The sequence below is a fragment of the Oncorhynchus masou genome, chromosome 27 (genome assembly GCF_036934945.1).
Source record: "Oncorhynchus masou masou isolate Uvic2021 chromosome 27, UVic_Omas_1.1, whole genome shotgun sequence".
Taxonomy (NCBI): domain Eukaryota; kingdom Metazoa; phylum Chordata; class Actinopteri; order Salmoniformes; family Salmonidae; genus Oncorhynchus; species Oncorhynchus masou.
Window position 1 is genome coordinate 62219961 of NC_088238.1, and position 26909 is coordinate 62246869.

The 26909-nt window shown below is 41.4% G+C and overlaps 20 non-coding genes across 20 annotated transcripts; all 20 read left to right on the forward strand.

The window, feature by feature from the left end:
- Window positions 1–2942: 2942 nt before the first annotated feature.
- On the forward strand, window positions 2943–3015 carry trnar-ucu (transfer RNA arginine (anticodon UCU)). Its single transcript has one exon. It is a non-coding gene; the product is annotated as a tRNA-Arg (tRNA).
- A 931-nt stretch (window positions 3016–3946) lies between these two features.
- trnar-ucu (transfer RNA arginine (anticodon UCU)) lies at window positions 3947–4019 on the forward strand. The gene has a single exon. It is a non-coding gene; the product is annotated as a tRNA-Arg (tRNA).
- A 931-nt stretch (window positions 4020–4950) lies between these two features.
- On the forward strand, window positions 4951–5023 carry trnar-ucu (transfer RNA arginine (anticodon UCU)). The gene has a single exon. It is a non-coding gene; the product is annotated as a tRNA-Arg (tRNA).
- Window positions 5024–6965: 1942 nt separating this feature from the next.
- Window positions 6966–7038, forward strand: trnar-ucu (transfer RNA arginine (anticodon UCU)). Its single transcript has one exon. It is a non-coding gene; the product is annotated as a tRNA-Arg (tRNA).
- Window positions 7039–8980: 1942 nt separating this feature from the next.
- On the forward strand, window positions 8981–9053 carry trnar-ucu (transfer RNA arginine (anticodon UCU)). Its single transcript has one exon. It is a non-coding gene; the product is annotated as a tRNA-Arg (tRNA).
- A 930-nt stretch (window positions 9054–9983) lies between these two features.
- Window positions 9984–10056, forward strand: trnar-ucu (transfer RNA arginine (anticodon UCU)). Its single transcript has one exon. It is a non-coding gene; the product is annotated as a tRNA-Arg (tRNA).
- A 935-nt stretch (window positions 10057–10991) lies between these two features.
- trnar-ucu (transfer RNA arginine (anticodon UCU)) lies at window positions 10992–11064 on the forward strand. Its single transcript has one exon. It is a non-coding gene; the product is annotated as a tRNA-Arg (tRNA).
- Window positions 11065–13520: 2456 nt separating this feature from the next.
- On the forward strand, window positions 13521–13593 carry trnar-ucu (transfer RNA arginine (anticodon UCU)). The gene has a single exon. It is a non-coding gene; the product is annotated as a tRNA-Arg (tRNA).
- A 558-nt stretch (window positions 13594–14151) lies between these two features.
- On the forward strand, window positions 14152–14224 carry trnar-ucu (transfer RNA arginine (anticodon UCU)). Its single transcript has one exon. It is a non-coding gene; the product is annotated as a tRNA-Arg (tRNA).
- A 1297-nt stretch (window positions 14225–15521) lies between these two features.
- Window positions 15522–15594, forward strand: trnar-ucu (transfer RNA arginine (anticodon UCU)). The gene has a single exon. It is a non-coding gene; the product is annotated as a tRNA-Arg (tRNA).
- A 934-nt stretch (window positions 15595–16528) lies between these two features.
- Window positions 16529–16601, forward strand: trnar-ucu (transfer RNA arginine (anticodon UCU)). The gene has a single exon. It is a non-coding gene; the product is annotated as a tRNA-Arg (tRNA).
- A 936-nt stretch (window positions 16602–17537) lies between these two features.
- trnar-ucu (transfer RNA arginine (anticodon UCU)) lies at window positions 17538–17610 on the forward strand. The gene has a single exon. It is a non-coding gene; the product is annotated as a tRNA-Arg (tRNA).
- A 1304-nt stretch (window positions 17611–18914) lies between these two features.
- trnar-ucu (transfer RNA arginine (anticodon UCU)) lies at window positions 18915–18987 on the forward strand. Its single transcript has one exon. It is a non-coding gene; the product is annotated as a tRNA-Arg (tRNA).
- Window positions 18988–19921: 934 nt separating this feature from the next.
- On the forward strand, window positions 19922–19994 carry trnar-ucu (transfer RNA arginine (anticodon UCU)). Its single transcript has one exon. It is a non-coding gene; the product is annotated as a tRNA-Arg (tRNA).
- Window positions 19995–20929: 935 nt separating this feature from the next.
- trnar-ucu (transfer RNA arginine (anticodon UCU)) lies at window positions 20930–21002 on the forward strand. Its single transcript has one exon. It is a non-coding gene; the product is annotated as a tRNA-Arg (tRNA).
- A 1305-nt stretch (window positions 21003–22307) lies between these two features.
- On the forward strand, window positions 22308–22380 carry trnar-ucu (transfer RNA arginine (anticodon UCU)). The gene has a single exon. It is a non-coding gene; the product is annotated as a tRNA-Arg (tRNA).
- Window positions 22381–23668: 1288 nt separating this feature from the next.
- On the forward strand, window positions 23669–23741 carry trnar-ucu (transfer RNA arginine (anticodon UCU)). The gene has a single exon. It is a non-coding gene; the product is annotated as a tRNA-Arg (tRNA).
- A 652-nt stretch (window positions 23742–24393) lies between these two features.
- On the forward strand, window positions 24394–24466 carry trnar-ucu (transfer RNA arginine (anticodon UCU)). Its single transcript has one exon. It is a non-coding gene; the product is annotated as a tRNA-Arg (tRNA).
- Window positions 24467–25066: 600 nt separating this feature from the next.
- trnar-ucu (transfer RNA arginine (anticodon UCU)) lies at window positions 25067–25139 on the forward strand. Its single transcript has one exon. It is a non-coding gene; the product is annotated as a tRNA-Arg (tRNA).
- Window positions 25140–26106: 967 nt separating this feature from the next.
- trnar-ucu (transfer RNA arginine (anticodon UCU)) lies at window positions 26107–26179 on the forward strand. Its single transcript has one exon. It is a non-coding gene; the product is annotated as a tRNA-Arg (tRNA).
- Window positions 26180–26909: the final 730 nt, after the last annotated feature.

Below are 26909 nucleotides of genomic sequence, written 5' to 3' on the forward strand. Positions count from 1 at the left end.
GCTGAATGCAAATTCCTATGCAGGAAGAGAGATCAGCACCTAACAAAAAGTTTGATGGATTGAAGTTTTCTGATTCAATTTTCGAAATGAAGATTTAACAGGGATAAAAAGGAGAATTTCATGGGCATGTCTCTGTGCCCTCCGAAATGCAATTTTTTTACAACTGCTTCTATCAGTTTGTATAGGTCATGCTGATCCCACATTTCCACAGTGACTTAAGACACTGACCACCTAATACATTTATTGTGAGTTCAAGTATTGTTTTGGGGGATCTGAAAGTGGAGGGATGATGTGGAAGCGTGCAGGGCAGTTAACCGAGTGATTTAGGGATTGAAACCATCCTCTGCTATCCAGTTTGCTTTTAGCAATGAAGTGCAAACAGAAGAGAAGAGCTGGACACATAACACAGAGGTTGATGGATCGAAGCTATCCAATTCTACTTTTAGAAATGAAGTGTAAACAGGGATTTTTTTTTAAATTGAAGAATTTCATGTGCATGTCTCTGTGCCCTCCGTGATTCTTTTTTATTACTGCTTCTATCAATCCATATAGGTCATGCTGATCACAGAGAGACACAGTGGCTTAAGACACTGATCTCCTAATCCATGTATCGTGAATTCAAGTATCTTTTCGGGGTACCTGAAAGTGTAGTGATGAAGTGGAAGTGTGCCTGGCCGTTAACCCAGGGATTTATGGATCGAAACCATCCTCTGCTATTCAGTTTGCTTATAGCAATGAAGTGCAAACAGAAATACTAAACCATCAATTCATGGGCATGTCTCAGTGCCCTCCGTGATAATTTTTTGACTGCTTCTGTCAGTTTGTACAGGTCATGCTGATTACAGAAGCGAAGCGGAAGCGTAATGTCTACTTTAACCACATGTACGATCGGTCAGAACCTCTCTTTGCTATCCAGTTCTTTTTCAGCAAGTGCCCCAGTGGCCTAATGGATAAGGCACTGGCATTCTAAGCCAGCGATTGTGGGTTCAAGTCCCATCTGGGGTGGATGAATGCAAATTCCTATGTAGGTAGAGAGATCAGCACGCAACATAAGGTTTGATGGATTGCAGTTTTCTGATTCAATTTTTAGAAATGAAGATTTAACAGGGATAAAAAGGAGAATTTCATGGGCATGTCTCTGTGCCCTCCGAAATGCAATTTTTTTACAACTGCTTCTATCAGTTCGTATAGGTCATGCTGATCCCACATTTCCACAGTGACTTAAGACACTGACCACCTAATCCATTTATTGTGAGTTCAAGTATTGTTTTGGGGGATCTGAAAGTGGAGGGATGATGTGGAAGCGTGCAGGGCAGTTAACCGAGTGATTTAGGGATTGAAACCATCCTCTGCTATCCAGTTTGCTTTTAGCAATGAAGTGCAAACAGAAGAGAAGAGCTGGACACATAACACAGAGGTTGATGGATCGAAGCTATCCAATTCTACTTTTAGAAATGAAGTGTAAACAGGGATTTTTTTTAAATTGAAGAATTTCATGTGCATGTCTCTGTGCCCTCCGTCATTCTTTTTTTATTACTGCTTCTATCAATCCATATAGGTCATGCTGATCACAGAGAGACACAGTGGCTTAAGACACTGATCTCCTAATCCATGTATCGTGAATTCAAGTATCTTTTCGGGGTACCTGAAAGTGTAGTGATGAAGTGGAAGTGTGCCTGGCCGTTAACCCAGGGATTTATGGATCGAAACCATCCTCTGCTATTCAGTTTGCTTATAGCAATGAAGTGCAAACAGAAATACTAAACCATCAATTCATGGGCATGTCTCAGTGCCCTCCGTGATAATTTTTTGACTCCTTCTGTCAGTTTGTACAGGTCATGCTGATTACAGAAGCGAAGCGGAAGCGTGATGTCTACTTTAACCATGTGTACGATCGGTCAAAACCACTCTCTGCTATCCAGTTCATTTTCAGCAAGTGCCCCAGTGGACTAATGGATAAGGCACTGGCCTTCTAAGCCAGGGATTGTGGGTTCGAGTCCCATCTGGGGTGGATGAATGCAAATTCCTATGCAGGAAGAGAGATCAGCACCTAACAAAAAGTTTGATGGATTGAAGTTTTCTGATTCAATTTTCGAAATGAAGATTTAACAGGGATAAAAAGGAGAATTTCATGGGCATGTCTCTGTGCCCTCCGAAACGCAATTTTTTTACAACTGCTTCTATCAGTTCGTATAGGTCATGCTGATCCCACATTTCCACAGTGACTTAAGACACTGACCACCTAATCCATTTATTGTGAGTTCAAGTATTGTTTTGGGGGATCTGAAAGTGGAGGGATGATGTGGAAGTGTGCAGGGCAGTTAACCAAGTGATTTAGGGATTGAAACCATCCTCTGCTATCCAGTTTGCTTTTAGCAATGAAGTGCAAACAGAAGAGAAGAGCTGGGCACATAACACAGAGGTTGATGGATCGAAGGTATCCAATTCTACTTTTAGAAATGAAGTGTAAACAGGGATTTGTTTTAAATTGAAGAATTTCATGTGCATGTCTCTGTGCCTTCCATGATTCTTTTTGTATTACTGCTTCTATCAATCCATATAGGTCATGCTGATCACAGAGAGACACAGTGGCTTAAGACACTGATCTCCTAATCCATGTATCGTGAATTCAAGTATCTTTTCGGGGTACCTGAAAGTGGAGTCATGAAGTGGAAGTGTGCCTGGCCGTTAACCCAGGGATTTATGGATCGAAACCATCCTCTGCTATTCATTTTGCTTATAGCAATGAAGTGCAAACAGAAATATTAAACCATCAATTCATGGGCATGTTTCAGTGCCCTCCGTGATAATTTTTGACTGCTTCTGTCAGTTTGTACAGGTCATGCTGATTACAGAAGCGAAGCGGAAGCGTAATGTCTACTTTAACCACGTGTACGATCGGTCAAAACCACTCTCTGCTATCCAGTTCATTTTCAGCAAGTGCCCCAGTGGCCTAATGGATAAGGCACTGGCCTTCTAAGCCAGGGATTGTGGGTTCGAGTCCCATCTGGGGTGGATGAATGCAAATTCCTATGTAGGTAGAGAGATCAGCACCTAACAAAAAGTTTGATGGATTGAAGTTTTCTGATTCAATTTTCGAAATGAAGATTTAACAGGGATAAAAAGGAGAATTTCATGGGCATGTCTCTGTGCCCTCCGAAACGCAATTTTTTTACAACTGCTTCTATCAGTTCGTATAGGTCATGCTGATCCCACATTTCCACAGTGACTTAAGACACTGACCACCTAATCCATTTATTGTGAGTTCAAGTATTGTTTTGGGGGATCTGAAAGTGGAGGGATGATGTGGAAGTGTGCAGGGCAGTTAACCAAGTGATTTAGGGATTGAAACCATCCTCTGCTATCCAGTTTGCTTTTCGCAATGAAGTGCAAACAGAAGAGAAGAGCTGGGCACATAACACAGAGGTTGATGGATCGAAGGTATCCAATTCTACTTTTAGAAATGAAGTGTAAACAGGGATTTGTTTTAAATTGAAGAATTTCATGTGCATGTCTCTGTGCCTTCCATGATTCTTTTTGTATTACTGCTTCTATCAATCCATATAGGTCATGCTGATCACAGAGAGACACAGTGGCTTAAGACACTGATCTCCTAATCCATGTATCGTGAATTCAAGTATCTTTTCGGGGTACCTGAAAGTGGAGTCATGAAGTGGAAGTGTGCCTGGCCGTTAACCCAGGGATTTATGGATCGAAACCATCCTCTGCTATTCATTTTGCTTATAGCAATGAAGTGCAAACAGAAATATTAAACCATCAATTCATGGGCATGTTTCAGTGCCCTCCGTGATAATTTTTGACTGCTTCTGTCAGTTTGTACAGGTCATGCTGATTACAGAAGCGAAGCGGAAGCGTAATGTCTACTTTAACCACATGTACGATCGGTCAAAACCACTCTCTGCTATCCAGTTCATTTTCAGCAAGTGCCCCAGTGGCCTAATGGATAAGGCACTGGCCTTCTAAGCCAGGGATTGTGGGTTCGAGTCCCATCTGGGGTGGATGAATGCAAATTCCTATGTAGGTAGAGAGATCAGCACGCAACATAAGGTTTGATGGATTGAAGTTTTCTGATTCAATTTTTAGAAATGAAGATTTAACAGGGATAAAAAGGAGAATTTCATGGGCATGTCTCTGTGCCCTCCGAAATGCAATTTTTTTACAACTGCTTCTATCAGTTCGTATAGGTCATGCTGATCCCACATTTCCAAAGTGACTTAAGACACTGACCACCTAATCCATTTATTGTGAGTTCAAGTATTGTTTTGGGGGATCTGAAAGTGGAGGGATGATGTGGAAGCGTGCAGGGCATTTAACCGAGTGATTTAGGGATTGAAACCATCCTCTGCTATCCAGTTTGCTTTTAGCAATGAAGTGCAAACAGAAGAGAAGAGCTGGGCACATAACACAGAGGTTGATGGATCGAAGGTATCCAATTCTACTTTTAGAAATGAAGTGTAAACAGGGATTTTTTTTAAATTGAAGAATTTCATGTGCATGTCTCTGTGCCTTCCATGATTCTTTTTTTTTACTGTTTCTATCAATCCATATAGGTCATGCTGATCACAGAGAGACACAGTGGCTTAAGACACTGATCTCCTAATCCATGTATCGTGAATTCAAGTATCTTTTCGGGGTACTTGAAAGTGTAGTGATGAAGTGGAAGTGTGCCTGGCTGTTAACCCAGGGATTTATGGATCGAAACCATCCTCTGCTATTAATTTTGCTTATAGCAATGAAGTGCAAACAGAAATATTAAAACATCAATTCATGGGCATGTCTCAGTGCCCTCCGTGATAATTTTTGACTGCTTCTGTCAGTTTGTACAGGTCATGCTGATTACAGAAGCGAAGCGGAAGCGTAATGTCTACTTTAACCACATGTACGATCGGTCAAAACCACTCTCTGCTATCCAGTTCATTTTCAGCAAGTGCCCCAGTGGCCTAATGGATAAGGCACTGGCCTTCTAAGCCAGGGATTGTGTGTTCGAGTCCCATCTGGGGTGGATGAATGCAAATTCCTATGTAGGTAGAGAGATCAGCACGCAACATAAGGTTTGATGGATTGAAGTTTTCTGATTCAATTTTTAGAAATGAAGATTTAACAGGGATAAAAAGGAGAATTTCATGGGCATGTCTCTGTGCCCTCCGAAATGCAATTTTTTACAACTGCTTCTATCAGTTCGTATAGGTCATGCTGATCCCACATTTCCACAGTGACTTAAGACACTGACCACCTAATCCATTTATTGTGAGTTCAAGTATTGTTTTGGGGGATCTGAAAGTGGAGGGATGATGTGGAAGCGTGCAGGGCAGTTAACCGAGTGATTTAGGGATTGAAACCATCCTCTGCTATCCAGTTTGCTTTTAGCAATGAAGTGCAAACAGAAGAGAAGAGCTGGACACATAACACAGAGGTTGATGGATCGAAGGTATCCAATTCTACTTTTAGAAATGAAGTGTAAACAGGGATTTTTTTTTAAATTGAAGAATTTCATGTGCATGTCTCTGTGCCTTCCATGATTCTTTTTGTATTACTGCTTCTATCAATCCATATAGGTCATGCTGATCACAGAGAGACACAGTGGCTTAAGACACTGATCTCCTAATCCATGTATCGTGAATTCAAGTATCTTTTCAGGGTATCTGAAAGTGGAGTGATGAAGTGGAAGTGTGCCTGGCCGTTAACCCAGTGATTTATGGATCGAAACCATCCTCTGCTATTCAGTTTGCTTATAGCAATGAAGTGCAAACATAAATATTAAACCATCTTTTCATGTGCATGTCTCAGTGCCCTCCGTGATAATTTTTTGACTGCTTCTGTCAGTTTGTACAGGTCATGCTGATTACAGAAGCGAAGCGGAAGCGTGATGTCTCCTTTAACCACGAGTACGATCGTTCGAAATCACTCTCTGCTATCCAGTACATTGCCAACAAGTGCCCCAGTTTCCTAATGGATAAGGCACTTGCCTTCTAAGCCAGGGATTGTGGGTTCGAGTCCCATCTGTGGTGGATGAATGCCAAATCCTATGTTGGAAGAGAGATCAGCACCTAACATTAAGTTTGATGGATTGAAGCTTTCTGATTCAATTTTTAGAAATGAATATTTAACAGGGATAAAAAGGAGAATTTCATGGGCATGTCTCTGTGCCCTCCGAAAAGCAATTTTTTTGTTACAACTGCTTCTATCAGTTCGTATAGGTCATGCTGATCCCACATTTCCACAGTGACTTAAGACACTGACCACCTAATCCATTTATTGTGAGTTCAAGTATTGTTTTGGGGGATCTGAAAGTGGAGGGATGATGTGGAAGTGTGCAGGGCAGTTAACCAAGTGATTTAGGGATTGAAACCATCCTCTGCTATCCAGTTTGCTTTTAGCAATGAAGTGCAAACAGAAGAGAAGAGCTGGACACATAACACAGAGGTTGATGGATCGAAGCTATCCAATTCTACTTTTAGAAATGAAGTGTAAACAGGGATTTTTTTTAAATTGAAGAATTTCATGTGCATGTCTCTGTGCCCTCCGTGATTCTTTTTTTATTACTGCTTCTATCAATCCATATAGGTCATGCTGATCACAGAGAGACACAGTGGCTTAAGACACTGATCTCCTAATCCATGTATCGTGAATTCAAGCATCTTTTCGGGGTACCTGAAAGTGGAGTGATGAAGTGGAAGTGTGCCTGGCCGTTAACCCAGGGATTTATGGATCGAAACCATCCTCTGCTATTCAGTTTGCTTATAGCAATGAAGTGCAAACAGAAATATTAAACCATCAATTCATGGGCATGTTTCAGTGCCCTCCGTGATAATTTTTTGACGGCTTCTGTCAGTTTGTACAGGTCATGCTGATTACAGAAGCGAAGCGGAAGCGTAATGTCTACTTTAACCACATGTACGATCGGTCAAAACCACTCTCTGCTATCCAGTTCAATTTCAGCAAGTGCCCCAGTGGCCTAATGGATAAGGCACTGGCATTCTAAGCCAGGGATTGTGGGTTCGAGTCCCATCTGGGGTGGATGAATGTAAAATTCCTGTGTAGGAAGAGAGATCAGCACCTAACATGAAGTTTGATGGATTGAAGTTTTCTGATTCAATTTTTAGAAATGAATATTTAACAGAGATAAAAAGGAGAATTTCATGGGCATCTCTCTGTGCCCTCTGAAATGCAATTTTTTTTACAACTGCTTCTATCAGTTCGTGTAGGTCATGCTGATCCCACATTTCCACAGTGACTTAAGACACTGACCACCTAATCCATTTATTGTGAGTTCAAGTATTGTTTTGGGGGATCTGAAAGTGGAGGGATGATGTGGAAGTGTGCAGGGCAGTTAACCGAGTGATTTAGGGATTGAAACCATCCTCTGCTATCCAGTTTGCTTTTAGCAATGAAGTGCAAACAGAAGAGAAGAGCTGGACACATAACACAGAGGTTGATGGATCGAAGCTATCCAATTCTACTTTTAGAAATGAAGTGTAAACAGGGATTTTTTTTAAATTGAAGAATTTCATGTGCATGTCTCTATGCCCTCCGTGATTCTTTTTTTATTACTGCTTCTATCAATCCATATAGGTCATGCTGATCACAGAGAGACACAGTGGCTTAAGACACTGATCTCCTAATCCATGTATCGTGAATTCAAGTATCTTTTCGGGGTACCTGAAAGTGGAGTGATGAAGTGGAAGTGTGCCTGGCCGTTAACCCAGGGATTTATGGATCGAAACCATCCTCTGCTATTCAGTTTGCTTATAGCAATGAAGTGCAAACATAAATATTAAACCATCATTTCATGGGCATGTCTCAGTGCCCTCCGTGATAATTTTTTGACTGCTTCTGTCAGTTTGTACAAGTCATGCTGATTACCGAAGCGAAGCGGAAGCGTGACGACGACTTTAACCACGTGTACGATCGGTCGAAACCACTCTCTGCTACCCAGTTCATTTTCAGCAAGTGCCCCAGTGGCCTAATGGATAAGGCACTGGCCTTCTAAGCCAGGGATTGTGGGTTCGAGTCCATTCTGGGGTGGATGAATGTAAATTCCTATATAGGAAGAGAGATCAGCACCTAACATAAAGTTTGATGGATTGAAGTTTTCTGATTCAATTTTTAGAAATGAATATTTAACAGAGATAAAAAGGAGAATTTCATGCGCATCTCTCTGTGGCCCCCCGAAATGCAATTTTTTTACAACTGCTTCTATCAGTTCGTATAGGTCATGCTGATCCCACATTTCTACAGTGACTTAAGACACTGACCACCTAATTCATTTATTGTGAGTTCAAGTATTGTTTTGGGGGATCTGAAAGTGGAGGGATGATGTGGAAGCGTGCAGGGCAGTTAACCAAGTGATTTAGGGTTTGAAACCATCCTCTGCTATACAGTTTGCTTTTCGCAAAGAAGTGCAAACAGAAGAGAAGAGCTGGACACATAACACAGAGGGTGATGGATCGAAGCTATCCAATTCTACTTTTAGAAATGAAGTGTAAACAGGGATTTTTTTTAAATTGAAGAATTTCATGTGCATGTCTCTATGCCCTCCGTGATTCTTTTTTTATTACTGCTTCTATCAATCCATATAGGTCATGCTGATCACAGAGAGACACAGTGGCTTAAGACACTGATCTCCTAATCCATGTATCGTGAATTCAAGTATCTTTTTGGGGTACCTGAAAGTGGAGTGATGAAGTGGAAGTGTGCCTGGCCGTTAACCCAGTGATTTATGGATCGAAACCATCCTCTGCTATTCATTTTGCTAATAGCAATGAAGTGCAAACAGAAATATTAAACCATCAATTCATGGGCATGTCTCAGTGCCCTCCGTGATAATTTTTTGACTGCTTCTGTCAGTTTGTACAGGTCATGCTGATTACAGAAGCGAAGCGGAAGCGTAATGTCTTCTTTAACCACGTGTACGATCGGTCGAAATCACTCTCTGCTATCCAGTAAATTTTCAGCAAGTGCCCCAGTGGCCTAATGGATAAGGCACTGGCCTTCTAAGCCAGGGATTGTGGGTTCGAGTCCCATCTGGGGTGGATGAATGCAAATTCCTATGTAGGTAGAGAGATCAGCACGCAACATAAGGTTTGATGGATTGAAGTTTTCTGATTCAATTTTTAGAAATGAAGATTTAACAGGGATAAAAAGGAGAATTTCATGGGCATGTCTCTGTGCCCTCCGAAATGCAATTTTTTTACAACTGCTTCTATCAGTTCGTATAGGTCATGCTGATCCCACATTTCCAAAGTGACTTAAGACACTGACCACCTAATCCATTTATTGTGAGTTCAAGTATTGTTTTGGGGGATCTGAAAGTGGAGGGATGATGTGGAAGCGTGCAGGGCAGTTAACCGAGTGATTTAGGGATTGAAACCATCCTCTGCTATCCAGTTTGCTTTTAGCAATGAAGTGCAAACAGAAGAGAAGAGCTGGGCACATAACACAGAGGTTGATGGATCGAAGGTATCCAATTCTACTTTTAGAAATGAAGTGTAAACAGGGATTTTTTTTAAATTGAAGAATTTCATGTGCATGTCTCTGTGCCTTCCATGATTCTTTTTTTTACTGTTTCTATCAATCCATATAGGTCATGCTGATCACAGAGAGACACAGTGGCTTAAGACACTGATCTCCTAATCCATGTATCGTGAATTCAAGTATCTTTTCGGGGTACTTGAAAGTGTAGTGATGAAGTGGAAGTGTGCCTGGCTGTTAACCCAGGGATTTATGGATCGAAACCATCCTCTGCTATTAATTTTGCTTATAGCAATGAAGTGCAAACAGAAATATTAAAACATCAATTCATGGGCATGTCTCAGTGCCCTCCGTGATAATTTTTGACTGCTTCTGTCAGTTTGTACAGGTCATGCTGATTACAGAAGCGAAGCGGAAGCGTAATGTCTACTTTAACCACATGTACGATCGGTCAAAACCACTCTCTGCTATCCAGTTCATTTTCAGCAAGTGCCCCAGTGGCCTAATGGATAAGGCACTGGCCTTCTAAGCCAGGGATTGTGGGTTCGAGTCCCATCTGGGGTGGATGAAGGCAAATTCCTATGTTGGAAGAGAGATCAGCACCTAACATAAAGTTTTATGGATTGAAGCTTTCTGATTCAATTTTTAGAAATGAAGATTTAACAGGGATAAAAAGGAGAATTTCATGGGCATGTCTCTGTGCCCTCCGAAATGCATTTTTTTTTTACAACTGCTTCTATCAGTTCGTATAGGTCATGCTGATCCCACATTTCCACAGTGACTTAAGACACTGACCACCTAATCCATTTATTGTGAGTTCAAGCATTGTTTTGGGGGATCTGAAAGTGGAGGGCTGATGTGGAAGTGTGCAGGGCAGTTAACCGAGTGATTTAGGGATTGAAACCATCCTCTGCTATCCAGTTTGCTTTTCGCAATGAAGTGCAAACAGAAGAGAAGAGCTGGGCACATAACACAGAGGTTGATGGATTGAAAGTATCCAATTCTACTTTTAGAAATGAAGTGTAAACAGGGATTTTTTTTAAATTGAAGAATTTCATGTGCATGTCTCTGTGCCCTCCGAGATTCTTTTTTTATTACTGCTTCTATCAATCCATATAGGTCATGCTGATCACAGAGAGACACAGTGGCTTAAGACACTGATCTCCTAATCCATGTATCGTGAATTCAAGTATCTTTTCGGGGTACCTGAAAGTGGAGTGATGAAGTGTAAGTGTGCCTGGCCGTTAACCCAGTGATTTATGGATCGAAAGCATCCTCTGCTATTCAGTTTGCTAATAGCAATGAAGTGCAAACAGAAATATTAAACCATCAATTCATGGGCATGTCTCAGTGCCCTCCGTGATAATTTTTTGACTGCTTCTGTCAGTTTGTACAGGTCATGCTGATTACAGAAGCGAAGCGGAAGCGTAATGTCTTCTTTAACCACGTGTACGATCGGTCGAAATCACTCTCTGCTATCCAGTAATTTTACAGCAAGTGCCCCAGTGGCCTAATGGATAAGGCACTGGCCTTCTAAGCCAGGGATTGTGGGTTCGAGTCCCATCTGGGGTGGATGAACGCAAATTCCTACGTTGGAAGAGAGATCAGCACCTAACATAAAGTTTGATGGATTGAAGCTTTCTGATTCAATTTTTAGAAATGAAGATTTAACCGGGATAAAAAGGAGAATTTCATGGGCATGTCTCTGTGCCCTCCGAAATGCATTTTTTTTTACAACTGCTTCTATCAGTTCGTATAGGTCATGCTGATCCCACATTTCCACAGTGATTTAAGACACTGACCACCTAATCCATTTATTGTGAGTTCAAGTATTGTTTTGGGGGATCTGAAAGTGGAGGGATGATGTGGAGGTGTGCAGGGCAGTTAACCAAGTGATTTAGGCATCGAAACCATCCTATGCTATCCAGTTTGCTTTTAGCAATGAAGTGCAAACAGAAGAGAAGAGCTGGGCACATAACACAGAGGTTGATGGATCGAAGGTATCCAATACTACTTTTAGAAATGAAGTGTAAACAGGGATTTGTTTTAAATTGAAGAATTTCATGTGCATGTCTCTGTGCCCTCCGAGATTCTTTTTTTTTTACTGCTTCTATCAATCCATATAGGTCATGCTGATCACAGAGAGACACAGTGGCTTAAGACACTGATCTCCTAATCCATGTATTGTGAATTCAAGTATCTTTTCGGGGTACCTGAAAGTGTCTCTGTGCCCTCCGAAATGCAATTTTTTACAACTGCTTCTATCAGTTCGTATAGGTCATGCTGATCCCACATTTCCACAGTGACTTAAGACACTGACCACCTAATCCATTTATTGTGAGTTCAAGCATTGTTTTGGGGGATCTGAAAGTGGAGGGATGATGTGGAGGTGTGCAGGGCAGTTAACCAAGTGATTTAGGCATTGAAACCATCCTCTGCTATCCAGTTTGCTTTTAGCAATGAAGTGCAAACAGAAGAGAAGAGCTGGGCACATAACACAGAGGTTGATGGATCGAAGGTATCCAATACTACTTTTAGAAATGAAGTGTAAACAGGGATTTTTTTTAAATTGAAGAATTTCATGTGCATGTCTCTGTGCCCTCCGAGATTATTTTTTTTACTGCTTCTATCAATCCATATAGGTCATGCTGATCACAGAGAGACACAGTGGCTTAAGACACTGATCTCCTAATCCATGTATTGTGAATTCAAGTATCTTTTCGGGGTACCTGAAAGTGGAGTCATGAAGTGGAAGTGTGCCTGGCCGTTAACACCGTGATTTATGGATCGAATCCATCCTCTGCTATTCATTTTGCTAATAGCAATGAAGTGCAAACAGAAATATTAAAACATCAATTCATGGGCATGTCTCAGTGCCCTCCGTGATAATTTTTTGACTGCTTCTGTCAGTTTGTACAGGTCATGCTGATTACCGAAGCGAAGCGGAAGCGTGACGTCGACTTTAACCACGTGTACGATCGGTCGAAACCACTCTCTGCTACCCAGTTCATTTTCAGCAAGTACCCCAGTGGCCTAATGGATAAGGCACTGGCCTTCTAAGCCAGGGATTGTGGGTTCGAGTCCAATCTGGGGTGGATGAATGTAAATTCCTATATAGGAAGAGAGATCAGCACCTAACATAAAGTTTGATGGATTGAAGTTTTCTGATTCAATTTTTAGAAATGAATATTTAACAGAGATAAAAAGGAGAATTTCATGGGCATCTCTCTGTGCCCTCCGAAATGCAATTTTTTTACAACTGCTTCTAACAGTTCACATAGGTCATGCTGATCCCACATTTCCACAGTGACTTAAGACACTGACCACCTAATCCATTTATTGTGAGTTCAAGTATTGTTTTGGGGGATCTGAAAGTGGAGGGATGATGTAGAAGCGTGCAGGGCAGTTAACCGAGTGATTTAGGGATTGAAACCATCCTCTGCTATCCAGTTTGCTTTTAGCAATGAAGTGCAAACAGAAGAGAAGAGCTGGGCACATAACACAGAGGTTGATGGATCGAAGCTATCCAATTCTACTTTTAGAAATGAAGTGTAAACAGGGATTTTTTTTAAATTGAAGAATTTCATGTGCATGTCTCTATGCCCTCCGTGATTCTTTTTTTATTACTGCTTCTATCAATCCATATAGGTCATGCTGATCACAGAGAGACACAGTGGCTTAAGACACTGATCTCCTAATCCATGTATCGTGAATTCAAGTATCTTTTCTTGGTACCTGAAAGTGGAGTGATGAAGTGGAAGTGTGCCTGGGCGTTAACCCAGGGATTTATGGATCGAAACCATCCTCTGCTATTCAGTTTGCTTATAGCAATGAAGTGCAAACATAAATATTAAACCATCATTTCATGGGCATGTCTCAGTGCCCTCCGTGATAATTTTTTGACTGCTTCTGTCAGTTTGTACAGGTCATGCTGATTACCGAAGCGAAGCGGAAGCGTGACGTCGACTTTAACCACGTGTACGATCGGTCGAAACCACTCTCTGCTACCCAGTTCATTTTCAGCAAGTGCCCCAGTGGCCTAATGGATAAGGCACTGGCCTTCTAAGCCAGGGATTGTGGGTTCGAGTCCCATCTGGGGTGGATGAATGCAAATTCCTATGCAGGAAGAGAGATCAGCAGCTAACAAAAAGTTTGATGGATTGAAGTTTTCTGATTCGAAATGAAGATTTAACAGGGATAAAAAGGAGAATTTCATGGGCATGTCTCTGTGCCCTCCGAAATGCAATTTTTTTACAACTGCTTCTATCAGTTCGTATAGGTCATGCTGATTCCACATTTCCACAGTGGCTTAAGACACTGATCTCCTAATCCATGTATCGTGAATTCAAGTATCTTTTCAGGGTACCTGAAAGTGGAGTGATGAAGTGGAAGTGTGCCTGGCCGTTAACCCAGGGATTTATGGATCGAAACCATCCTCTGCTATTCATTTTGCTTATAGCAATGAAGTGCAAACAGAAATATTAAACCATCATTTCATGGGCATGTTTCAGTGCCCTCCGTGATAATTTTTTGACTGCTTCTGTCAGTTTGTGCAGGTCATGCTGATTACAGAAGCGAAGCGGAAGCGTAATGTCTACTTTAACCACATGTACGATCGGTCAAAACCACTCTCTGCTATCCAGTTCATTTTCAGCAAGTGCCCCAGTGGCCTAATGGATAAGGCACTGGCCTTCTAAGCCAGGGATTGTGGGTTCGAGTCCCATCTGGGGTGGATGAATGTAAATTCCTATGTAGGAAGAGAGATCAGCACCTAACATAAAGTTTGATGGATTGAAGTTTTCTGATTCAATTTTTAGAAATGAAGATTTAACAGGGATGAAAAGGAGAATTTCATGGGCATCTCTCTGTGCTCTCCGAAATGCAATTTTTTTACAACTGCTTCTATCAGTTCGTATAGGTCATGCTGATCCCACATTTCCACACTGACTTAAGACACTGACCACCTAATCCATTTATTGTGAGTTCAAGTATTGTTTTGGGGGATCTGAAAGTGGAGGGATGATGTGGAAGTGTGCAGGGCAGTTAACCGAGTGATTTAGGGATTGAAACCATCCTCTGCTATACAGTTTGCTTTTCGCAATGAAGTGCAAACAGAAGAGAAGAGCTGGGCACATAACACAGAGGTTGATGGATCGAAGGTATCCAATTCTACTTTTAGAAATGAAGTGTAAACAGAGATAAAAAGGAGAATTTCATGGGCATGTCTCTGTGCCCTCCGAAATTCATTTTTTTTTTACAACTGCTTCTATCAGTTCGTATAGGTCATGCTGATCCCACATTTCCACAGTGACTTAAGACACTGACCACCTAATCCATCTATTGTGAGTTCAAGTATTGTTTTGGGGGATCTGAAAGTGGAGGGATGATGTGGAAGCGTGCAGGGCAGTTAACCGAGTGATTTAGGGATTGAAACCATCCTCTGCTATACAGTTTGCTTTTAGTAATGAAGTGCAAACAGAAGAGAAGAGCCTGACACATAACACAGAGGTTGATGGATCGAAGCTATCCAATTCTACTTTTAGAAATGAAGTGTAAACAGGGATTTTTTTTAAATTGAAGAATTTCATGTGCATGTCTCTATGCCCTCCGTGATTCTTTTTTTATTACTGCTTCTATCAATCCATATAGGTCATGCTGATCACAGAGAGACACAGTGGCTTAAGACACTGATCTCCTAATCCATGTATCGTGAATTCAAGTATTTTTTCAGGGTACCTGAAAGTGGAGTGATGAAGTGGAAGTGTGCCTGGCCGTTAACCCAGGGATTTATGGATCGAAACCATCCTCTGCTATTCATTTTGCTTATAGCAATGAAGTGCAAACAGAAATACTAAACCATCAATTCATGGGCATGTCTCAGTGCCCTCCGTGATAATTTTTTGACTGCTTCTGTCAGTTTGTACAGGTCATGCTGATTACCGAAGCGAAGCGGAAGCGTGACGTCGACTTTAACCACGTGTACGATCGGTCGAAACCACTCTCTGCTACCCAGTTCATTTTCAGCAAGTGCCCCAGTGGCCTAATGGATAAGGCACTGGCCTTCTAAGCCAGGGATTGTGGGTTCGAGTCCCATCTGGGGTGGATGAATGTAAATTCCTATATAGGAAGAGAGATCAGCACCTAACATAAAGTTTGATGGATTGAAGCTTTCTGATTCAATTTTTAGAAATGAAGATTTAACAGGGATAAAAAGGAGAATTTCATGGGCATGTCTCTGTGCCCTCCGAAATGCAGTTTTTTTTACAACTGCTTCTATCAGTTCGTATAGGTCATGCTGATCCCACATTTCCACAGTGACTTAAGACACTGACCACCTAATCCATTTATTGTGAGTTCAAGTATTGTTTTGGGGGATCTGAAAGTGGAGGGATGATGTGGAGGTGTGCAGGGCAGTTAACCAAGTGATTTAGGCATCGAAACCATCCTCTGCTATCCAGTTTGCTTTTAGCAATGAAGTGCAAACAGAAGAGAAGAGCTGGGCACATAACACAGAGGTTGATGGATCGAAGGTATCCAATACTACTTTTAGAAATGAAGTGTAAACAGGGATTTGTTTTAAATTGAAGAATTTCATGTGCATGTCTCTGTGCCCTCCGAGATTCTTTTTTTTTTACTGCTTCTATCAATCCATATAGGTCATGCTGATCACAGAGAGACACAGTGGCTTAAGACACTGATCTCCTAATCCATGTATTGTGAATTCAAGTATCTTTTCGGGGTACCTGAAAGTGGAGTGATGAAGTGGAAGTGTGCCTGGCCGTTAACCCAGTGATTTATGGATCGAAACCATCCTCTACTATTCAGTTTGCTAATAGCAATGAAGTGCAAACAGAAATATTAAACCATCAATTCATGGGCATGTCTCAGTGCCCTCCGTGATAATTTTTTGACTGCTTCTGTCAGTTTGTACAGGTCATGCTGATTACAGAAGCGAAGCGGAAGCGTAATGTCTTCTTTAACCACGTCTACGATCGGTCGAAATCACTCTCTGCTATCCAGTAATTTTTTAGCAAGTGCCCCAGTGGCCTAATGGATAAGGCACTGGCCTTCTAAGCCAGGGATTGTGGGTTCGAGTCCCATCTGGGGTGGATGAACGCAAATTCCTAAGTTGGAAGAGAGATCAGCACCTAACATAAAGTTTGATGGATTGAAGCTTTCTGATTCAATTTTTAGAAATGAAGATTTAACAGGGATAAAAAGGAGAATTTCATGGGCATGTCTCTGTGCCCTCCGAAATGCAATTTTTTTTACAACTGCTTCTATCAGTTCGTATAGGTCATGCTGATCCCACATTTCCACAGTGACTTAAGACACTGACCACCTAATCCATTTATTGTGAGTTCAAGCATTGTTTTGGGGGATCTGAAAGTGGAGGGATGATGTGGAGGTGTGCAGGGCAGTTAACCAAGTGATTTAGGCATCGAAACCATCCTCTGCTATCCAGTTTGCTTTTAGCAATGAAGTGCAAACAGAAGAGAAGAGCTGGGCACATAACACAGAGGTTGATGGATCGAAGGTATCCAATACTACTTTTAGAAATGAAGTGTAAACAGGGATTTGTTTTAAATTGAAGAATTTCATGTGCATGTCTCTGTGCCCTCCGAGATTCTTTTTTTTTTTTACTGCTTCTATCAATCCATATAGGTCATGCTGATCACAGAGAGACACAGTGGCTTAAGACACTGATCTCCTAATCCATGTATTGTGAATTCAAGTATCTTTTCGGGGTACCTGAAAGTGGAGTGATGAAGTGGAAGTGTGCCTGGCCGTTAACCCAGTGATTTATGGATCGAAAGCATCCTCTGCTATTCAGTTTGCTAATAGCAATGAAGTGCAAACAGAAATATTAAACCATCAATTCATGGGCATGTCTCAGTGCCCTCCGTGATAATTTTTTGACTGCTTCTGTCAGTTTGTACAGGTCATGCTGATTACAGAAGCGAAGCGGAAGCGTAATGTCTTCTTTAACCACGTGTACGATCGGTTGAAATCACTCTCTGCTATCCAGTACTTTTACAGCAAGTGCCCCAGTGGCCTAATGGATAAGGCACTGGCCTTCTAAGCCAGGGATTGTGGGTTCGAGTCCCATCTGGGGTGGATGAACGCAAATTCCTACGTTGGAAGAGAGATCAGCACCTAACATAAAGTTTGATGGATTGAAGCTTTCTGATTCAATTTTTAGAAATGAAGATTTAACAGGGATAAAAAGGAGAATTTCATGGGCATGTCTCTGTTCCCTCCGAAATGCATTTTTTTTTACAACTGCTTCTATCAGTTCGTATAGGTCATGCTGATCCCACATTTCCACAGTGACTTAAGACACTGACCACCTAATCCATTTATTGTGAGTTCAAGTATTGTTTTGGGGGATCTGAAAGTGGAGGGATGATGTGGAGGTGTGCAGGGCAGTTAACCAAGTGATTTAGGCATCGAAACCATACTCTGCTATCCAGTATGCTTTTAGCAATGAAGTGCAAACAGAAGAGAAGAGCTGGGCACATAACACAGAGGTTGATGGATCGTAGGTATCCAATACTACTTTTAGAAATGAAGTGTAAACAGGGATTTTTTTTAAATTGAAGAATTTCATGTGCATGTCTCTGTGCCCTCCGAAATGCAATTTTTTTTTTCAACTGCTTCTATCAGTTCGTATAGGTCATGCTGATCCCACATTTCCACAGTGACTTAAGACACTGACCACCTAATCCATTTATTGTGAGTTCAAGCATTGTTTTGGGGGATCTGAAAGTGGAGGGATGATGTGGAGGTGTGCAGGGCAGTTAACCAAGTGATTTAGGCATCGAAACCATCCTCTGCTATCCAGTTTGCTTTTAGCAATGAAGTGCAAACAGAAGAGAAGAGCTGGGCACATAACACAGAGGTTGATGGATCGAAGGTATCCAATACTACTTTTAGAAATGAAGTGTAAACAGGGATTTTTTTAAATTGAAGAATTTCATGTGCATGTCTCTGTGCCCTCCGAGATTCTTTTTTTTTTACTGCTTCTATCAATCCATATAGGTCATGCTGATCACAGAGAGACACAGTGGCTTAAGACACTGATCTCCTAATCCATGTATTGTGAATTCAAGTATCTTTTCGGGGTACCTGAAAGTGGAGTGATGAAGTGGAAGTGTGCCTGGCCGTTAACCCAGTGATTTATGGATCGAAAGCATCCTCTGCTATTCAGTTTGCTAATAGCAATGAAGTGCAAACAGAAATATTAAACCATCAATTCATGGGCATGTCTCAGTGCCCTCCATGATAATTTTTTGACTGCTTCTGTCAGTTTGTACAGGTCATGCTGATTACAGAAGCGAAGCGGAAGCGTAATGTCTTCTTTAACCACGTGTACGATTGGTCGAAATCACTCTCTGCTATCCAGTAATTTTACAGCAAGTGCCCCAGTGGCCTAATGGATAAGGCACTGGCCTTCTAAGCCAGGGATTGTGGGTTCGAGTCCCATCTGGGGTGGATGAACGCAAATTCCTACGTTGGAAGAGAGATCAGCACCTAACATAAAGTTTGATGGATTGAAGCTTTCTGATTCAATTTTTAGAAATGAAGATTTAACAGGGATAAAAAGGAGAATTTCATGGGCATGTCTCTGTGCCCTCCGAAATGCAATTTTTTTTACAACTGCTTCTATCAGTTCGTATAGGTCATGCTGATCCCACATTTCCACAGTGACTTAAGACACTGACCACCTAATCCATTTATTGTGAGTTCAAGCATTGTTTTGGGGGATCTGAAAGTGGAGGGATGATGTGGAGGTGTGCAGGGCAGTTAACCAAGTGATTTAGGCATCGAAACCATCCTCTGCTATCCAGTTTGCTTTTAGCAATGAAGTGCAAACAGAAGAGAAGAGCTGGACACATAACACAGAGGTTGATGGATCGAAGCTATCCAATACTACTTTTAGAAATGAAGTGTAAACAGGGATTTGTTTTAAATTGAAGAATTTCATGTGCATGTCTCTGTGCCCTCCGAGATTCTTTTTTTTTTACTGCTTCTATCAATCCATATAGGTCATGCTGATCACAGAGAGACACAGTGGCTTAAGACACTGATCTCCTAATCCATGTATTGTGAATTCAAGTATGTTTTCGGGGTACCTGAAAGTGGAGTGATGAAGTGGAAGTGTGCCTGGCCGTTAACCCAGTGATTTATGGATCGAAACCATCCTCTGCTATTCAGTTTGCTAATAGCAATGAAGTGCAAACAGAAAAATTAAACCATCAATTCATGGGCATGTCTCAGTGCCCTCCGTGATAATTTTTTGACTGCTTCTGTCAGTTTGTACAGGTCATGCTGATTACAGAAGCGAAGCGGAAGCGTAATGTCTTCTTTAACCACGTCTACGATCGGTCGAAATCACTCTCTGCTATCCAGTAATTTTTCAGCAAGTGCCCCAGTGGCCTAATGGATAAGGCACTGGCCTTCTAAGCCAGGGATTGTGGGTTCGAGTCCCATCTGGGGTGGATGAACGCAAATTCCTAAGTTGGAAGAGAGATCAGCACCTAACATAAAGTTTGATGGATTGAAGCTTTCTGATTCAATTTTTAGAAATGAAGATTTAACAGGGATAAAAAGGAGAATTTCATGGGCATGTCTCTGTGCCCTCCGAAATGCAATTTTTTTTTACAACTGCTTCTATCAGTTCGTATAGGTCATGCTGATCCCACATTTCCACAGTGACTTAAGACACTGACCACCTAATCCATTTATTGTGAGTTCAAGCATTGTTTTGGGGGATCTGAAAGTGGAGGGATGATGTGGAGGTGTGCAGGGCAGTTAACCAAGTGATTTAGGCATCGAAACCATCCTCTGCTATCCAGTTTGCTTTTAGCAATGAAGTGCAAACAGAAGAGAAGAGCTGGGCACATAACACAGAGGTTGATGGATCGAAGGTATCCAATACTACTTTTAGAAATGAAGTGTAAACAGGGATTTTTTTTAAATTGAAGAATTTCATGTGCATGTCTCTGTGCCCTCCGAGATTCTTTTTTTTTTACTGCTTCTATCAATCCATATAGGTCATGCTGATCACAGAGAGACACAGTGGCTTAAGACACTGATCTCCTAATCCATGTATTGTGAATTCAAGTATCTTTTTGGGGTACCTGAAAGTGGAGTGATGAAGTGGAAGTGTGCCTGGCCGTTAACCCAGGGATTTATGGATCGAAACCATCCTCTGCTATTCAGTTTGCTAATAGCAATGAAGTGCAAACAGAAATATTAAACCATCAATTCATGGGCATGTCTCAGTGCCCTCCGTGATAATTTTTTGACTGCTTCTGTCAGTTTGTACAGGTCATGCTGATTACAGAAGCGAATCGGAAGCGTAATGTCTTCTTTAATCACGTGTACGATCGGTTGAAATCACTCTCTGCTATCCAGTAATTTTACAGCAAGTGCCCCAGTGGCCTAATGGATAAGGCACTGGCCTTCTAAGCCAGGGATTGTGGGTTCGAGTCCCATCTGGGGTGGATGAACGCAAATTCCTACTTTGGAAGAGAGATCAGCACCTAACATAAAGTTTGATTGATTGAAGCTTTCTGATTCAATTTTTAGAAATGAAGATTTAACAGGGATAAAAAGGAGAATTTCATGGGCATGTCTCTGTGCCCTCCGAAATGCATTTTTTTTTACAACTGCTTCTATCAGTTCGTATAGGTCATGCTGATCCCACATTTCCACAGTGACTTAAGACACTGACCACCTAATCCATTTATTGTGAGTTCAAGTATTGTTTTGGGGGATCTGAAAGTGGAGGGATGATGTGGAGGTGTGCAGGGCAGTTAACCAAGTGATTTAGGCATCGAAACCATACTCTGCTATCCAGTATGCTTTTAGCAATGAAGTGCAAACAGAAGAGAAGAGCTGGGCACATAACACAGAGGTTGATGGATTGTAGGTATCCAATACTACTTTTAGAAATGAAGTGTAAACAGGGATTTTTTTTAAATTGAAGAATTTCATGTGCATGTCTCTGTGCCCTCCGAAATGCAATTTTTTTTTTCAACTGCTTCTATCAGTTCGTATAGGTCATGCTGATCCCACATTTCCACAGTGACTTAAGACACTGACCACCTAATCCATTTATTGTGAGTTCAAGTATTGTTTTGGGGGATCTGAAAGTGGAGGGATGATGTAGAAGCGTGCAGGGCAGTTAACCGAGTGATTTAGGCATCGAAACCATCCTCTGCTATCCAGTTTGCTTTTAGCAATGAAGTGCAAACAGAAGAGAAGAGCTGGGCACATAACACAGAGGTTGATGGATCGAAGCTATCCAATTCTACTTTTAGAAATGAAGTGTAAACAGGGATTTTTTTTAAATTGAAGAATTTCATGTGCATGTCTCTATGCCCTCCGTGATTCTTTTTTTATTACTGCTTCTATCAATCCATATAGGTCATGCTGATCACAGAGAGACACAGTGGCTTAAGACACTGATCTCCTAATCCATGTATCGTGAATTCAAGTATCTTTTCTTGGTACCTGAAAGTGGAGTGATGAAGTGGAAGTGTGCCTGGGCGTTAACCCAGGGATTTATGGATCGAAACCATCCTCTGCTATTCAGTTTGCTTATAGCAATGAAGTGCAAACATAAATATTAAACCATCATTTCATGGGCATGTCTCAGTGCCCTCCGTGATAATTTTTTGACTGCTTCTGTCAGTTTGTACAGGTCATGCTGATTACCGAAGCGAAGCGGAAGCGTGACGTCGACTTTAACCACGTGTACGATCGGTCGAAACCACTCTCTGCTACCCAGTTCATTTTCAGCAAGTGCCCCAGTGGCCTAATGGATAAGGCACTGGCCTTCTAAGCCAGGGATTGTGGGTTCGAGTCCCATCTGGGGTGGATGAATGCAAATTCCTATGCAGGAAGAGAGATCAGCAGCTAACAAAAAGTTTGATGGATTGAAGTTTTCTGATTCGAAATGAAGATTTAACAGGGATAAAAAGGAGAATTTCATGGGCATCTCTCTGTGCTCTCCGAAATGCAATTTTTTTACAACTGCTTCTATCAGTTCGTATAGGTCATGCTGATCCCACATTTCCACACTGACTTAAGACACTGACCACCTAATCCATTTATTGTGAGTTCAAGTATTGTTTTGGGGGATCTGAAAGTGGAGGGATGATGTGGAAGTGTGCAGGGCAGTTAACCGAGTGATTTAGGGATTGAAACCATCCTCTGCTATACAGTTTGCTTTTCGCAATGAAGTGCAAACAGAAGAGAAGAGCTGGGCACATAACACAGAGGTTGATGGATCGAAGGTATCCAATTCTACTTTTAGAAATGAAGTGTAAACAGAGATAAAAAGGAGAATTTCATGGGCATGTCTCTGTGCCCTCCGAAATTCATTTTTTTTTTACAACTGCTTCTATCAGTTCGTATAGGTCATGCTGATCCCACATTTCCACAGTGACTTAAGACACTGACCACCTAATCCATTTATTGTGAGTTCAAGTATTGTTTTGGGGGATCTGAAAGTGGAGGGATGATGTGGAAGCGTGCAGGGCAGTTAACCGAGTGATTTAGGGATTGAAACCATCCTCTGCTATCCAGTTTGCTTTTAGCAATGAAGTGCAAACAGAAGAGAAGAGCTGGATACATAACACAGAGGTTGATGGATCGAAGCTATCCAATTCTACTTTTAGAAATGAAGTGTAAACAGGGATTTTTTTTAAATTGAAGAATTTCATGTGCATGTCTCTGTGCCCTCCGTGATTCTTTTTTTATTACTGCTTCTATCAATCCATATAAGTCATGCTGATCACAGAGAGACACAGTGGCTTAAGACACTGATCTCCTAATCCATGTATCGTGAATTCAAGTATCTTTTCAGGGTACCTGAAAGTGGAGTGATGAAGTGGAAGTGTGCCTGGCCGTTAACCCAGGGATTTATGGATCGAAACCATCCTCTGCTATTCATTTTGCTTATAGCAATGAAGTGCAAACAGAAATACTAAACCATCAATTCATGGGCATGTCTCAGTGCCCTCCGTGATAAATTTTGACTGCTTCTGTCAGTTTGTACAGGTCATGCTGATTACCGAAGCGAAGCGGAAGCGTGACGTCGACTTTAACCACGTGTACGATCGGTCGAAACCACTCTCTGCTACCCAGTTCATTTTCAGCAAGTGCCCCAGTGGCCTAATGGATAAGGCACTGGCCTTCTAAGCCAGGGATTGTGGGTTCGAGTCCCATCTGGGGTGGATGAATGTAAATTCCTATATAGGAAGAGAGATCAGCACCTAACATAAAGTTTGATGGATTGAAGTTTTCTGATTCAATTTTCGAAATGAATATTTAACAGAGATAAAAAGGAGAATTTCATGGGCATCTCTCTGTGCCCTCCGAAATGCAATTTTTTTACAACTGCTTCTATCAGTTTGTATAGGTCATGCTGATCCCACATTTCCACAGTGACTTAAGACACTGACCACCTAATCCATTTATTGTGAGTTCAAGTATTGTTTTGGGGGATCTGAAAGTGGAGGGATGATGTGGAAGCGTGCAGGGCAGTTAACCAAGTGATTTAGGGTTTGAAACCATCCTCTGCTATCCAGTTTGCTTTTAGCAATGAAGTGCAAACAGAAGAGAAGAGCTGGACACAAAACACAGAGGTTGATGGATCGAAGCTATCCAATTCTACTTTTAGGAATGAAGTGTAAACAGGGATTTTTTTTAAATTGAATAATTTCATGTGCATGTCTCAGTGCCCTCCGTGATCATTTTTTGACTGCTTCTGTCAGTTTGTACAGGTCATGCTGATTACAGAAGCGAAGCGGAAGCGTGATGTTACCTTTAACCACGTGTACGATCGGTCAAAACCACTCTCTGCTACCCAGTTCATTTTCAGCAAGTGCCCCAGTGGCCTAATGGATAAGGCACTGGCCTTCTAAGCCAGGGATTGTGGGTTCGAGTCCCATCTGGGGTGGATGAATGCCAATTCCTATGTTGGAAGAGAGATCAGCACCTAACATAAAGTTTGATGGATTGAAGCTTTCTGATTCAATTTTTAGAAATGAAGATTTAACAGGGATAAAAAGGAGAATTTCATGGGCATCTCTCTGTGCCCTCCGAAATGCAATTTTTTTTTACAATTGCTTCTATCAGTTCGTATAGGTCATGCTGATCCCACATTTCCACAGTGACTTAAGAAAGTGGAGGAATGATGTGGAAGTGTGCAGGGCAGTTAACCAAGTGATTTAGGGTTTGAAACCATCCTCTGCTATCCAGTTTGCTTTTAGCAATGAAGTGCAAACAGAAGAGAAGAGCTGGACACAAAACACAGAGGTTGATGGATCGAAGCTATCCAATTCTACTTTTAGGAATGAAGTGTAAACAGGGATTTTTTTTAAATTGAATAATTTCATGTGCATGTCTCAGTGCCCTCCGTGATAATTTTTTGACTGCTTCTGTCAGTTTGTACAGGTCATGCTGATTACAGAAGCGAAGCGGAAGCGTGATGTTACCTTTAACCATGTGTACGATCGGTCAAAACCACTCTCTGCTACCCAGTTCATTTTCAGCAAGTGCCCCAGTGGCCTAATGGATAAGGCACTGGCCTTCTAAGCCAGGGATTGTGGGTTCGAGTCCCATCTGGGGTGGATGAATGCCAATTCCTATGTTGGAAGAGAGATCAGCACCTAACATAAAGTTTGATGGATTGAAGCTTTCTGATTCAATTTTTAGAAATGAAGATTTAACAAGGATAAAAAGGAGAATTTCATGGGCATCTCTCTGTGCCCTCCGAAATGCAATTTTTTTTTACAATTGCTTCTATCAGTTCGTATAGGTCATGCTGATCCCACATTTCCACAGTGACTTAAGAAAGTGGAGGAATGATGTGGAAGTGTGCAGGGCAGTTAACCAAGTGATTTAGGGTTTGAAACCATCCTCTGCTATCCAGTTTGCTTTTAGCAATGAAGTGCAAACAGAAGAGAAGAGCTGGACACATAACACAGAGGTTGATGGATCGAAGCTATCCAATTCTACTTTTAGAAATAAAGTGTAAACAGGGATTTTTTTTAAATTGAAGAATTTCATGTGCATGTCTCTGTGCCCTCCGTAATTCTTTTTTTATTACTGCTTCTATCAATCCATATAGGTCATGCTGATCACAGATAGACACATTGGCTTAAGACACTGATCTCCTAAACCATGTATCGTGAATTCAAGTATCTTTTCGGGGTACCTGAAAGCGGAGTGATGATGTAGAAGCGTGCAGGGCAGTTAACCAAGTGATTTAGGGTTTGAAACCATCCTCTGCTATCCAGTTTGCTTTTAGCAATGAAGTGCAAACAGAAGAGAAGAGCTGGACACAAAACACAGAGGTTGATGGATCGAAGCTATCCAATTCTACTTTTAGGAATGAAGTGTAAACAGGGATTTTTTTTAAATTGAATAATTTCATGTGCATGTCTCAGTGCCCTCCGTGATAATTTTTTGACTGCTTCTGTCAGTTTGTACAGGTCATGCTGATTACAGAAGCGAAGCGGAAGCGTGATGTTACCTTTAACCATGTGTACGATCGGTCAAAACCACTCTCTGCTACCCAGTTCATTTTCAGCAAGTGCCCCAGTGGCCTAATGGATAAGGCACTGGCCTTCTAAGCCAGGGATTGTGGGTTCGAGTCCCATCTGGGGTGGATGAATGCCAATTCCTATGTTGGAAGAGAGATCAGCACCTAACATAAAGTTTGATGGATTGAAGCTTTCTGATTCAATTTTTAGAAATGAAGATTTAACAGGGATAAAAAGGAGAATTTCATGGGCATGTCTCTGTGCCCTCCGAAATGCAATTTTTTTTTACAATTGCTTCTATCAGTTCGTATAGGTCATGCTGATCCCACATTTCCACAGTGACTTAAGACACTGACCACCTAATCCATTTATTGTGAGTTCAAGTATTGTTTTGGGGGATCTGATGATACCTAATGATATGGTGACAACCCTAATCAATAACATCAGATATGGTGACAACCCTAATCAATAACATCAGATATGGTGACAACCCTAATCAATAACATCAGATATGGTGACAACCCTAATCATTGATGATATGGTGACAACCCTAATCAATAACATCAGATATGGTGACAACCCTAATCATTAATGATATGGTGACAACCCTAATCAATAACATCAGATATGGTGACAACCCTAATCAATAACATCAGATATGGTGACAACCCTAATCAATAACATCAGATATGGTGACAACCCTAATTAATAACATCAGATATGGTGACAATCCTAATCAATAACATCAGATATGGTGACAACCCTAATAAATCACATCAGATTTGGTGACAACCCTAATCATTAATGATATGGTGACAACCCTAATCAATAACATCAGGTATGGTGACAACCCTA